The sequence below is a fragment of the Myotis lucifugus genome, unplaced genomic scaffold, assembly GCF_000147115.1.
Source record: "Myotis lucifugus unplaced genomic scaffold, Myoluc2.0 scaffold_212, whole genome shotgun sequence".
Taxonomy (NCBI): Eukaryota; Metazoa; Chordata; class Mammalia; order Chiroptera; family Vespertilionidae; genus Myotis; species Myotis lucifugus.
In genome coordinates this window covers 1,494,767-1,507,567 of record NW_005871260.1, presented here as the reverse complement: position 1 = coordinate 1,507,567, position 12,801 = coordinate 1,494,767, and the positions used below count along the sequence as shown (strand labels likewise).

General features: G+C 41.3%; 1 non-coding gene across 1 annotated transcript; it reads right to left on the bottom strand.

Moving 5' to 3' along the window:
* Positions 1 to 9,420: 9,420 nt before the first annotated feature.
* LOC111827746 lies at positions 9,421 to 9,522 on the bottom strand. The gene has a single exon (XR_002831462.1). It is a non-coding gene; the product is annotated as a U6 spliceosomal RNA (small nuclear RNA).
* Positions 9,523 to 12,801: the final 3,279 nt, after the last annotated feature.

Below are 12,801 nucleotides of genomic sequence, written 5' to 3'. Positions count from 1 at the left end.
GGATCCCCTCAGCCAAGCCTGTATCCTCTGTAATCCAGGACCCCTTGGGGGATGTCCGACAGTCGGACATCCCTCTCACAATTCGGGACTGCTGACTCCTAACTGCTCACCTGCCTGCCTGCTTGAACACCCCTAACTGCTCCCCCCATGCCAGCCTGATCACCCCTAACTGCTTCTGCCTGCTGGCTTGATTGCCCCTAACTGCCCCCCCCAACAGCCTGGTTGCCCCTTACTGCCCCCCCTGCTGGCCTGGTTGCCCCTTACTGCCTCCCTCCTGGCCTGGTCACCCCCATCTGCCCCCCTCCACTTGCCTGGTCACCCCTAACAGCCCCCCCTCCACTGGCTTGGTCACCCCTCACTAACTCCCCTGCCGGCCTGGTCACCCCACACAGCCTTCTGTTCAGTCGTTTGGTCGTTCCTCACTAACCCCCTTGCTGACCTTGTTGCCCTATACAGCCTGCTATTTAAGTCGTCCATCCCGTTGTTTCGGTTGAGATGGCCGCTGGATTTTTATATATTAGGATGGTTATATTAGTTTTATATTGCATCATTACCACAAATTTTGGAGCTTAAAATCACATACACTATGGTCTCACAGTTTTCATGGGTCGGGATCCAGACTTGGTTTGGCTGCGTCCTCTGTTTACGGTGTCATGAAGCTGCAGTCAAGGTATTGCTCAGGTCTTGGGTCTCATTGGAATTTCAAATTCCTCTTTCAAGCTCACATAATTGTTGGAATATCTCATTTCCTTATAGCTAAAGGACTTATTATGGCAGTTCACTTCTTCAAAGCCAGAAAAAGAAATCTCTTTCTGATCTCAGTGAAATCAAAGCCATCTTTTAAAGAACATCCAACTGATTGTCAGGTTCACCTATGATAATCTCCTTTTTGATGAATTTGTCAACTAATTTGGGACCTTGGTTAGATATGTGCAATTCATTCACTCTTGCCATACAATGTAACCTAATCCAAGATGTAACCTAATCATGTGTGTAACACCAGTGGCAGAGATCATGGGGCCATCTTAGAATCCTATGATCACAATGGCACAATGGGTATGTCTGATCCTTCTTCCATATGTGAAAAAGACAGGTAAATACCATCATACTTCTACAATGAGATGATATTTCCATTAGGATGTGACTCATCAATCTCAGCTTATAAAAATATCAAGGGCTTGTTAAAAGAAGTTTTATCCATAACATTTTGCTTCTTTAATCTTTTTCTAGAACTATTTTCACACTGAAGGGAAGTTGATGGTATAAATAAATTAATTTTAAAAAATTATTGTGAATGTACTCTGCTGATTAATTTTCCAGGTCATTTCTTAAAGTCATCTAGTCACATTTGTCCTATGATCACTTACTGGGCAAAAATCAAACTCCATAGTGTGGCAAATCAAGATCCCTCATGCACTAACTAAACATACCATGTTGCCCTCATCTCTTGTCACTGCCTTCTTCCCCATTGTTTTACTCCAAGTCCCTTTCCTGCCTCTGGATCACTGTATGTGCATCTATGTATGTACAGGCTTAATTTTGTATGGAATAATCTTTATACCTTTCTCCCACCCCACATGGGTCTGCTGGTAAATTATCTGGTTCTTCAATACTTGGCTCATATGTCATTTCTTTAGTGAAACTTGCTCCAATTTTCAAGCTGAAAGGTAGGAGTAAAAGCTGCAGAAAAAGGATTTGAGTTCTAGGTTCAAAGGAGTATAGAAATATTGATCTGAACCCCTTCTGAAGAGCCTTGTATCACTTTTGATTTAAGTATATTGTACAAAAAATACTTTAGGAGAAAATAAAATGAATTTAGAAAATCAAAGCTAAGATAAAAATTTAAATGTGTACAATTAAACATGTTCTATCACTAAAGAGGTTGAGCAATAAACCAATGTCAAATGAGTTCTCTAATGTCTTGAACTTTGCTCTTTCTTCTAACTCTCCAGTAACAGAAATCAGAGCTCTTGGAAGACTAGGTGATCATTTTACTCTTGTGTGAATGCAAGGATGCTTTAAAATACCGGGGGTAAAGCTGAAAGGACAATGGAGTCAGCTTTGAGGTATTCCCACTATCCAACTTGGAGCATTAAAGAATAATTACTCATAAGCAAGTTGAGTTTATAATTCCATAAATCCATAATGATATTCAAAATGGGAAAAGGTAAAGTTCACAAAAGAAATTATCTTACAAAAGAAATTTGTACATAACTAGATATGCTTGATTTTTATTAATTTTAAGACAATTGTGGTGATGACATGTGTGTTCTGTTTCTTCTAGTAGATATGTGGCCCTTTATAAACATAGAGGTACACTTTTCTTCACCTCTATATGTAGTCATGGTAAAGAGAATTATGAGTAATCAATCCCAGGAGTTCTGAAAACGTAAAAAAATATACTAAGATTAAGAAAGATTGTGATCAGTAGTGTAGGAAATAATGTGTTGAAAGAAGATAGATTCACTACATTACCCAAGAATAAACTCAATCTCTCATCTAGGAAACAAAACCTCTTGGGTGATTGGACTAATTATCCAGAGATACTAACAAAGCATCATAGATTCTAATGCTAACAAATCATGCCACATTATTTACAATAATAAAAGGACATCAGTATGTCTTGCTAGTCAAATAAACCTTTAAGAATGTATCACTTTAGTGTACTAGACTTCCCTCTTCTCTACATCCTCACCAGCGCTTGTCGTTAATTGATTTCTTGACGGTAGCCATTTTGGCTGGTGTGAGATGATACCTAGTTGTCATTTTAATATGTATCTTCTCTCTGATGTTTAGTGACTGAATAGCTCTTCATATGTTTCTTAGCCATTCTGTATATTTTCTTTGGAGAAGTCTCTATTTAGATCTTTTGCTGATTTTTCAATTGGATTGTTTGTCTTCCTTTTGTTAAGTTGTATGAGATATTTATATATTTTGGAAATTAACTCCTTATCAGATGTATCATTGGCAAATATGTTCTCACATACCGTAGGCTTCCTTTTCATTTTGTTGATGGTTTCTTTTGCTGTGCGGAAGCTTTTTATTTTGATGCAATCCTATTTGTTTATTTTCTCCTTTGTTTCCCTTGTCCTAAGAGATGTATTGATAAACATATTGCTATGAGAGATGTCTGAGATTTTGCTGCCTATGGTTTCACAAGTTACATTTAAGCCTTTTATCTATTCTTGTGTATGATATAATTTGGTGGTCTAGTTTTATTTTTTGCATGTACCTGCCCAATTTTCCCAACACCATTTATTGAAGAGATTGTTTACACTGCTGCAAACTGGTGCAGCCACTATGAAAAACAGTATAGAGTTTTCTCAAAAAATTAAATATGCAACTGTCATTTGACTCAGTGATCCCACTTCTAGGACTATATCCCAAGAATCCTGAAACACCAGTCAGGAAGAATATAGGCATTCCTATGTTCATAGCAGCACTATTTACAATAGCTAAGATTCAGAAATAGCCCAAGTGCCCATCAGTAGATGAGTGGATAAAAAAAGCTTGGTACATTTACACAATGGAATCCTATGCAGCAGTAAAAAAGAAGTATCTCTTACTCTTTGAGACAGCAGGGAGGGACCTGGAGAGTATTATGCTAAGTGAAATAAGCCAGTCAGAGAAAGACAAGCATCACTTGATCTCACTCATATGTGGAATTTAATGAACAAAATAAACTGATGAACAAAATAGATCCAGAGACATAGAACCATGGAATAGACTGGTGAATCTCAGAGAAGAGGGTGGGTGGGAAGAGAACTTATATGTATATATGCATAACCCATGAACACAGACAATAATGCGGTGAAGGTCTGGGGTGAGGATGGGTGGGGATAAGAAGGGGATATCTGTAATACTTTCAATAATAAAGATAAATTTTTAAAAAGTGTATTATTTCAGAAAAACAAGCCATATTGCAAGAAACCAAATTGTGAAATGTGTGGGCTTAAAAAAATTTAAATAAGTGATTTTAAAAAGAGGGAGGGGGTTGGGAATGCAGAAAGAAGGTTATTGGATGCAGTTTAAATCACTCAACCAGGACCCAGATCCTAACTAAGAATTAACTGATCAGTTACCTGGACTCTACAACTTTAGCTGGCCTGAGACAATATATATTTCTTTTCTTGGTGGTTAAAGGATACTTTAACATTGGAAAGTATAAACTTTTCTCTCTGCAATCTGTCCACCACTGTGGCTTTAGGAAAAGAGGCTACAAAATACTACCACAGAAAGGATGTAAAGAAAGGACATATAAAGAGGATATAAAAAGAAGTCCCTACAGGTATTAAAAAGAAGTGGGATGTTTACCCTCCTGTGTCAGTGGACTACAAAAGGAAAAAAATTAGAGAAGTGGGTTTTCAGTTCATGCATCCTACTCAGAAAGTTCAAAGAAGAGTTCAGTTCTTCCTATCAGTGCTGGATCTCTGGGAGGAGAGGGCCATATTTGAAGACTCTTATTCAACATGTGAGACGATGGAGTAGAAGAGGTGACCTTGGCAAGGGGACAGATGAATGAGGCAGAACTCTGACTCCTGGGGGTTCTACCTCAATGAATGGATATATTGGTACTTGGAAGACCAGAGAACTAGCAGAATCCTGAGGATGCTCAAAGAGACTGCAATGTAGGAAGGCAAACACAGAAGCATGGGACAGACTGATGAATCTCAGAGGGAAGGGGGAAGGAGGGGTGAGAAGCGATTAACCAACGAGCTTATATGCATATATGCTTAATCCATGGACAAAGACACATGAACTGAAAACCTACTTCTCCAATTCTCCATACTTTCTCCTTTTGTAGTCTGCTGGTCAGGACTAGAATGTGTGCCAGCAAAATGCTCCAAGACCATTGTGGACTCCTGACACATCAGGTGGGAAGGGACCAGACTATTCACTGAGGAAGTAGGGGGCTCTGGCATACCGCACCCTCAAGCCCTGCAGTCACATCAGCCCAAGTCTCCCTCATCTTTGGAAAGAGCAAGAGAAGAGAGAGGAAGCTGGAGAGATTCAGCATTTGTCCAAAAAAAATGCATCATGGAAGAGGCCAATTAAAAGAGAAGAGACTTTAATACCTAATATTGACAAATTTAGAAGAGTGATTTCTACCTCCTGCTACCCAGTGTATGAGAAAGAGGAAATCCATTATGGAAGATAAAGAAGTTTTCTTCATATATCTAAGTAGTATTTGAAGTTTCCACCCAGGCTACCCAAGGGACCTATCCAAGCTTACCCTGGTGTGAGGAGTGTGACCTCAATCTCAATTGTATCCCGAGGGCAGGGCATTTCCAGCATAACCCAGCCTCCTGTTCTCAGATGTCATCAAAGCCTGGCTGCCCTACAAACTGTTGCTGCGTGTAACCTAAATAACCTCAAATAATCCTCTGTGCGCATCAGAGCAAAGGGGAAGTTCAAGTGTGGAAATCCATCTGACTCGTACAGAAAGGGGAGACTGTGAAGGCGGATCCTCTTGGGGCACATGGACACACAAAGGAGTGACTGGGATGGGAAAGTGAACTCTGCTAAGCTCATGGTGTGGTCTTTTTTTTCTGTCATTTCAATATGGTCCTTTCCTCCCAGAGCTCTGGCACTGATAGTGGGAACTCTGAACTCTTCTTTGAACTTTTTTATGATCAATACAAAAATATGGGGTCAACTTCAATGGACCGACACTCAGTAGATCCTGGGTGGCCAAAATGTGATGCAGGCAAGTTTTGCTTCTGAAACCCACTCAATTCCATTAAAGAAAAATTTGGCTTCCAAAGGAACCACAGCAACATGAACAGTCAGAATTGGCAGATTCGCTGATGATTTTCAGGTATCAATTAGACAGAACCGGTGCTCAACAACACCCATATCTAAGGAGGAAAACTAATAATAAAAGTGATTAGAAAGCTGGAGGTGAGGAAGTAGAAATAAAACAATGAGCTATAGTAAGCAAAAATAGACTTTAATAATTTTAAGATAATGCAGAACACTTATATAATACAGTTATTTCTGGTCTTATTCTGAAAAGGTAAGCAAGAAACATTGCAATCATTGTAAACATATTAAAATAATGTAAATAAACATGCTAAATAATGCATATCCTCCTTCCTGATCCTGAGCCCTTTGATTGAGAATTATTACATGGTATTTTGAACTGAACTGTCAAGATGGTGCAGCTCTCTAGTTTACTTTCACCTGCTTAGAGAGACTTGGAAGCAGTGTGGAAAAACGTGTGGTGCACTTGTATGTCCAGCTGTACAAATGCAGTATTGTTCATGATCATCCTCAAATCAACAAGAACTGTTTGTGATATAAAATATCATATTGATTCCAACAAATATGCAGTTTCCTTCCAAATTCCTCATCTGTGAAAATGGTACGAGGGATGTTGATGCAATGGGAAGAAAGGAACTCAACGTACTGGGTAAGCTGCCACCTCATGCAGAGGATGGCAGCAGACCAGTTGTGTTCTACTCCAAGCCTAATATCACCTGCCCATTTAGCTGTTTCAGCAAAAGTATTGGCAGAATTGAAATGTCTTTTAAACCATTAAAATCTAGTAATTCACCACCCTTCCATATATGTACTCTATCAGAGGGAAAAAATAAGGGTTGGGGTTTAGGTGAGAAAGGAGTAGCTGAGGGAATGATGGTGGGGGGAACAGGAGAAGTTTGATTTATTTTACTCCAAGTAATTTCTAACCTCAAGGTCAAAATACCATCCATCTGTGAGGAGATCTCATCGACCTAACATCACTTTGATTCAGTTCTGTGGTGTGGATCCGGATTGATGCCTGTGCATCTACACTCTCTCATCATTCCCCCTGTGACTCACAATGTGCATTGGCTGGTTAGAGTGAGGGGGTAGCCTTGATTTAGAGAGATGCTCACTGATCCATACACAAATTGAACTCAACACCTTGGCCTCATTGATTCTGAACTAGCTCATTTCTTATTTTCTAGACAAGATTGCATTAATCAGCCAATATTTTTCTCAGACGTCACCAGCTGAAGAAACATTGTACACATCACAATTTATCATTGCCAACCTATTTCAATGTTTAATTGAATGTTTAACCTAAATCAATAATATAGTTAATAGATGTATGTAGGTGAGCACTCTTGAGAACATGGTTAAGGATTTCATTCTTATAAAAAATGATAGTGTTTCACGCCTAACCTCTTCCTATCCTCATTGCATATATCTTACTTGTCTTCCAAGTGAGTTCATTTCTGGAAATAGTTACCTAGAAATTTCAGACCATGAAATCCCAGAGTCTTAGAAACAAGAAGGCTTTGTTTGCTGTATTTCTTAACATCTTATGCCCTCTGGTGGCAAAATCAGGGGACTTCACTGTATTTTCATCTTAATTCTCCAAAGAAAAACATTTCATTACAACAGAATTAAAAAACAAACAAACCCAACATTCATTATAATTAGCTGTGTATTGTAAATAAGTATATTTTAAGGAAATAAAATGCTTCAACATAGTTCATTTGATAGAAAGACTGTGAAGTAATTATAGATCAGTGCAGAGTCCTATGGTTGGCAAAAGTGGCCTAAACTTTCTAGAGCAGGGTGGCCAGGCCTTTACCTTGGCCTCCATTTCTCTACCTTCCTTTTTAAAATATAGAAGAAAACTTCATAACTGCACATGAGTACTTGTTACATCTGAGCCAAGTAACTTCTTTGCTTCTAAATTACATCTTAGAGCTTGGGTAGAAATGAAATTCCTTGAAATCTGTTGCCTAGAACTATTTATACATAAAATTAGACTGTAAGATGCTCAACACCCACTGGGGTAAAAGTATCACTAGGAGTTAATTTACAGAAGTATTACCTCATTACCTGGATCATGTCCTCTGAAAACATGAGCAATAGTTGGAAAATTAAAATAAGGAGTCAGAGAGGATACATACTGATCTGGGAAAAATTTATATTAAAAATATATCTTCCATGTATGCTTTTTAGCTTTTTATAAAGCAAAATATATTTAACATTTGAGAAGAAAATATATTTTTATTTTGAGAGAATGTTAACTTGTCCCTTTTAAAACAAAAGCTTGTAACCATGGATGGTAAGATTTTTAAATGCCTTTCCTTTTTTTAAAATATTTTTTATTTTAAAACTTTTTACTTTGAAATAATTTTAGACTAACAAAAATTATAAAAATTGCACAAAATATACTGTAAAATTCTCATATACCATTTATCCAATATCCCCAAATGTTAACATTTACTTAAGTATGCTTTTCAAAACCAGGAAAGTAATGATGATGCTATACTATTACTAATCTACAGACATTATTCATCTTTTTGTAGTTGTCCCACTAATGTCTATTTTAATAGTCCAGGTTCCAGATTGTGATCAAATTCATAGTGATTAAATTCATGTAATACAAGTATGGTAAAAATATGACAGAAGTGATGTTGTGTCTTAGTATATCATATCAGGGAGTCCAAGATGTTAATATCTTATTATTGGAGATGTCAATTTCAATAACTTGATTAAATTAGTGTATGCTTGATTTCTCCACTCTAAAGTAACTATTTTTCCCTTTGTACTGAATTTGTATTTCATAGAGATACTTTAGGAGTATGTTGTTTCTTTTGCTATATTTGCCACTAATCAGTAACTGATTTTTTTTCTCATAATTTCTTTGGCATTTATTAATTAGAATTATACTGTAAAGTAGAGAGTTTTCCTCCTCTTCCATTTATTGGTTATTCAATTATTTATGTACTAGAGGCCCGGTGCACAAAATTTGTGCACTCAGGAGGGGTCCCTCAGCCCGCCCTGTGCCCTCTTGCAGTCCAGGAGCCCTAGGGGGATGTCCAACTGCCTCAGAGGTGAGAGAGGCTCCCGCCACCGCCGCTGCGCTCACCAGCCATGAGACTGGCTTCTGGCTGAGCGGCGCTCCCCCTGTGGGAGTGCACTGACCACCAGGGGGCAGCTCCTGCATTGAGCATCTGCCCCCTGGTGGTCAGTGCGCATCATAGCGACCAGTCATTCCGCCGTTCAGTCTATTTGCATATTAGCCTTTAATTATATAGGATATTGATATGGAGTCATGAACACTTACTTTATTTTATATGTTATAATCTATTATTATCATCATTTATCTTGTTTTTTCAAATTGGCCCAGCCCCTTCAGTGTAGTTTGTAATAGAGTTAGACATATTTGTTATTGTTTGGATGAATTTTTGGTTTATCCCTGCTTGATTTGAATCATTTATTTATATTTTTGACCTATGAAACATTACCCTGGTTTCTAAAAGTCAGAACTGTACTAATTAGCATATTATGCTTTTATTATTATAGATGTACCAATACCATACTGTTTTAATTATGAAAACTTCACAGTGTATGTCTGGTAGAGCTAGTCTTTCCTTTTCAGTGTAGTCTTGTCTATTCTTGCATGTTTGTTTTCCCACATGATTTCTCCTTGAATTTGGGTGTCATCCTTTCACAGGAGCCATGTTAATCTTCTCTGTATCATTTCAATATTAGTGTAAGTGCTGCCAAAGTGAATATTCCACATGATTTTTAAAATGTTTTTATTGATTTTTTTAGAGAGAGGGAGAGAGAGAAAAACGGATAAGAGAGAGGAACATTAATCAGTTGCTTCCCTCATGCAAGATGGAGCCAACAACCTGGACATGTACCTAGACCAAGAACTGAACTGGTGACCTTGATGACATCCTATATAATAAAGAGGTAATATGCAAATTAACCCTCACACCATTATGCTGTCACAAGATGGTGGCACGCACAGTGGGGATGGGGCTGGCTGCTTTGCATGCCTGCTGCCACAGTTCCCATGGCCCCATGGGGGGTTGGGAGGCCCAGTGGCTGCTTTGTGTGCCTGCTGCTTGGGTTCCCGTGGCCCTGCTGGAGGGCAGGTCCCCGCTGCTGCTCTGTGTGGCTTCTACCGGGGTGACCAGGCCAGCAGAGGAGCAGTTAGGGAGTGATCAGGCTGGCAGGCAGAAGCAGTTAGGAGCCAGCAGTCCCGGATTGTGAGAGGGATGTCCAACTGGCAGTCGGACATCCAGCGAAGGGTCCCAGATTGGAGAGGGTGCAGGCTGGGCTGAGGGACACCCCCCCCCCAGTGCACAAATTTCATGCACCAGGCCTCTAGTTGGTTAATAAAATTATACAGGTTTTGGGTGCACAATTCTACAACACATCATCTGCATACTGTATTGTTGTGTTCACCACCCCAAGTCAAGTCTCTGTTCATCACATATCTCCCCTATACCCTCCTCCACTTCCCACTACCCCAATCTCCCCCAGACAATCACCATACTGTTGTCTGTCCATAAGAGAAAGACAAGTACCATATGATTGTACTCATATGTGGAATCTAATGAACAAAATGAACTAACAAGCAAAATATAGACTCATAAATAGAGAGCAGTCTGACAGCTGTAATGTGGGGAGTGGGGTGGGTGAGGGGGGTGAAGGGTTTGAGCAGTATGATCTTTCAAAAATAAAAATAGTTAACTGTAGAGATTAGCAGTGAGAATATGGTAGCCGGATAGGTGAAAACATCACACACCTCTTCTCAGTGCCAAACCAGACCTACACTTAAAATTTAGAGCAATAACCTGAATTATCAATAGGACACCTGAACTCAAATATCATATCCAAGGATTGAAAAGAGGAAGCTACACAGATACTGATAAGAGAAGTGGAGACACAAAGAGGGTTGGTCCCTACACCCAGGGGCTGTGGCTGAATAGCCAGAGAAATGTTGCAACTGCAAAAGACCCCCAGAGGAAAGTGGGGTCTCAATCCCATGCTGGGACCCCCAGAAAACCAAGGCCTGGAAGAAGAGCCTGCATAACATTTGGCAGCAAAATTAGTCCACTGGTTAAGGGAGGCAGTCAGCTTGTATCCCAGCATTCTCCTTAAAGGCTAACACACAGGGACTAGCTCTTGGGCACTTTAAAGGTCACTTCTATCTCTATTTGTGGGGCTCTAGTAGAGGGGAGGAGATTCAGGGCATATGGAAGCCATAGGGAGAAGAACTGGGTGGCATAGCGCTGGAGATCAGGAAGGTAGGCTTCTGAGGTCCCAGTCCTGAGCTGACATTCCACACTGCCCTCAGACCCCATCTCCCAGGGCCCAGTACTTCTATTCTTATAGAACCAGCTGGGAAACGTGTACTAACCCTGTCCTCCAAATACTGGCAACAGCACCCTGACAAGCATGAGTCTGGCATAAAGGACTCTTGGCTGTACCCAAAAGGAACCTGAGCTGAGCTTCTTTTTCTCTGGAGAAACTATTGACAGTCTTAGATGAACATTGAACTGAGTGGTTTGGGAACACAAACCAATCTTCCCCGCTTCCACGTGGGTTAGGCTGGCACCATCCCCAATAGAAGGCGCCATGGTCAGGTGTCAGGCAGCAGGCAGCTGCAGAGCTAGGGGGAGGCATGCACTTGCAAGCCTTGCTTCAGGATCTCTGACAGGGCACCTCCAAGCCAAAAAGCAAGCAGCTAACTACCCTGCTGAGGATCGCAACACCCCCAACAAAGGGCCACCTGGATTTGCATTCCCAAAACCTTCCCACACCATCAGCTAAGCACAAACCCAAAGTGGGGAAGAACTGCAAATCAGAACTGGGGTGGAGGTCTCCACCAGGGCCTCTGGCAGCGAGCTGCAGAGACAGAAGGGGGTGATAAGCTATCTCTCCCCCCAGAAGAACCAGCACCTCCCAAAGCAGAGGGGGCAGCCTTGATCTATTACTCCAAGCACTATCTGCACCATCCTACAGGTGAAGCCTTGCAGGATAAAGGGGTCACAACTCAAACTCTGAAATCTAGTGTGACCCCCTTGGAACCTCCCTTCAAGAGCTCTGGAGGGGCTTGGCTGAGATAGACAGCAAGTGGGCCAGGGGCCTGTGCCACCCCAACAAAGGGCCACCTGAATTTTCATTCCCAAAATCTGCCGGCACCACCAGCCAAGCTCAGACCCACAGCAGGAAGGAAGTGCAAACCAGATCTGGGACAGTTGGAGCCACTTATTGGAGGATTTCATCAGGGCTTCTGGCAGTGAGCTGCTGAGATAGAAGGAGGTGAGCAGCTCTCTCCCCTCCCAAGGACAACAACTCAAAACTGGGAAATATGGTGTGATCCCCTTGGAGCCTCCTTGCAGGGGCCCTGGCATGGAGCTAGCAGGAGAGAAGCTACCTCCCCTCTTGAGGGCTAAGGACCCATGCTACCCCAAAGGGCAGATTAAATTTGCATTCCCAGATTCTGCTGGCTCTACCCTGCTAATGTCATATCCACTGGGGGAAGGGGACACAAAGTCAGAGCCTGGACATTGGAACTGACTTACTTGTAGCACCCTAACAAGGCCTCTGGCAGTGCCCTGCAGAGATAGGAGATGAGCAGCTCTCTCCCCCTAAGGGCAAGTGCCACCCCAAGTGGAGGGGGCAGCCTTGTTCTTCTCCTCAAATTCCCACTGGCACTTCCCTGCTGGTGCTGCCTCACAGGGAAAAAGGGACACAACTCAGAACTGGGTGATCTGGTGCAATCCCCTCAGAGTCTCTGATGGGGTACCATTGAGGTAGGAAGCAAGCAGCTAGCCTCCCTCTCGATGTGTGAGGCCCCTTGTCACCCCAATAAAAGGGAGGATTTGATTTGCACTCCCATTTCCAGCTGGCCTACCTGACTAAGTTTACTTCCATGGGGTAAAAGTTGATCCCACCCACAAGTGGGCCAACAGCTATCAACTCCCAATTCCAACAGGAAGGCCCACATAACCCACACAAATGACATTCCTAGGTCATTCGGCCCAAGAGATCAAG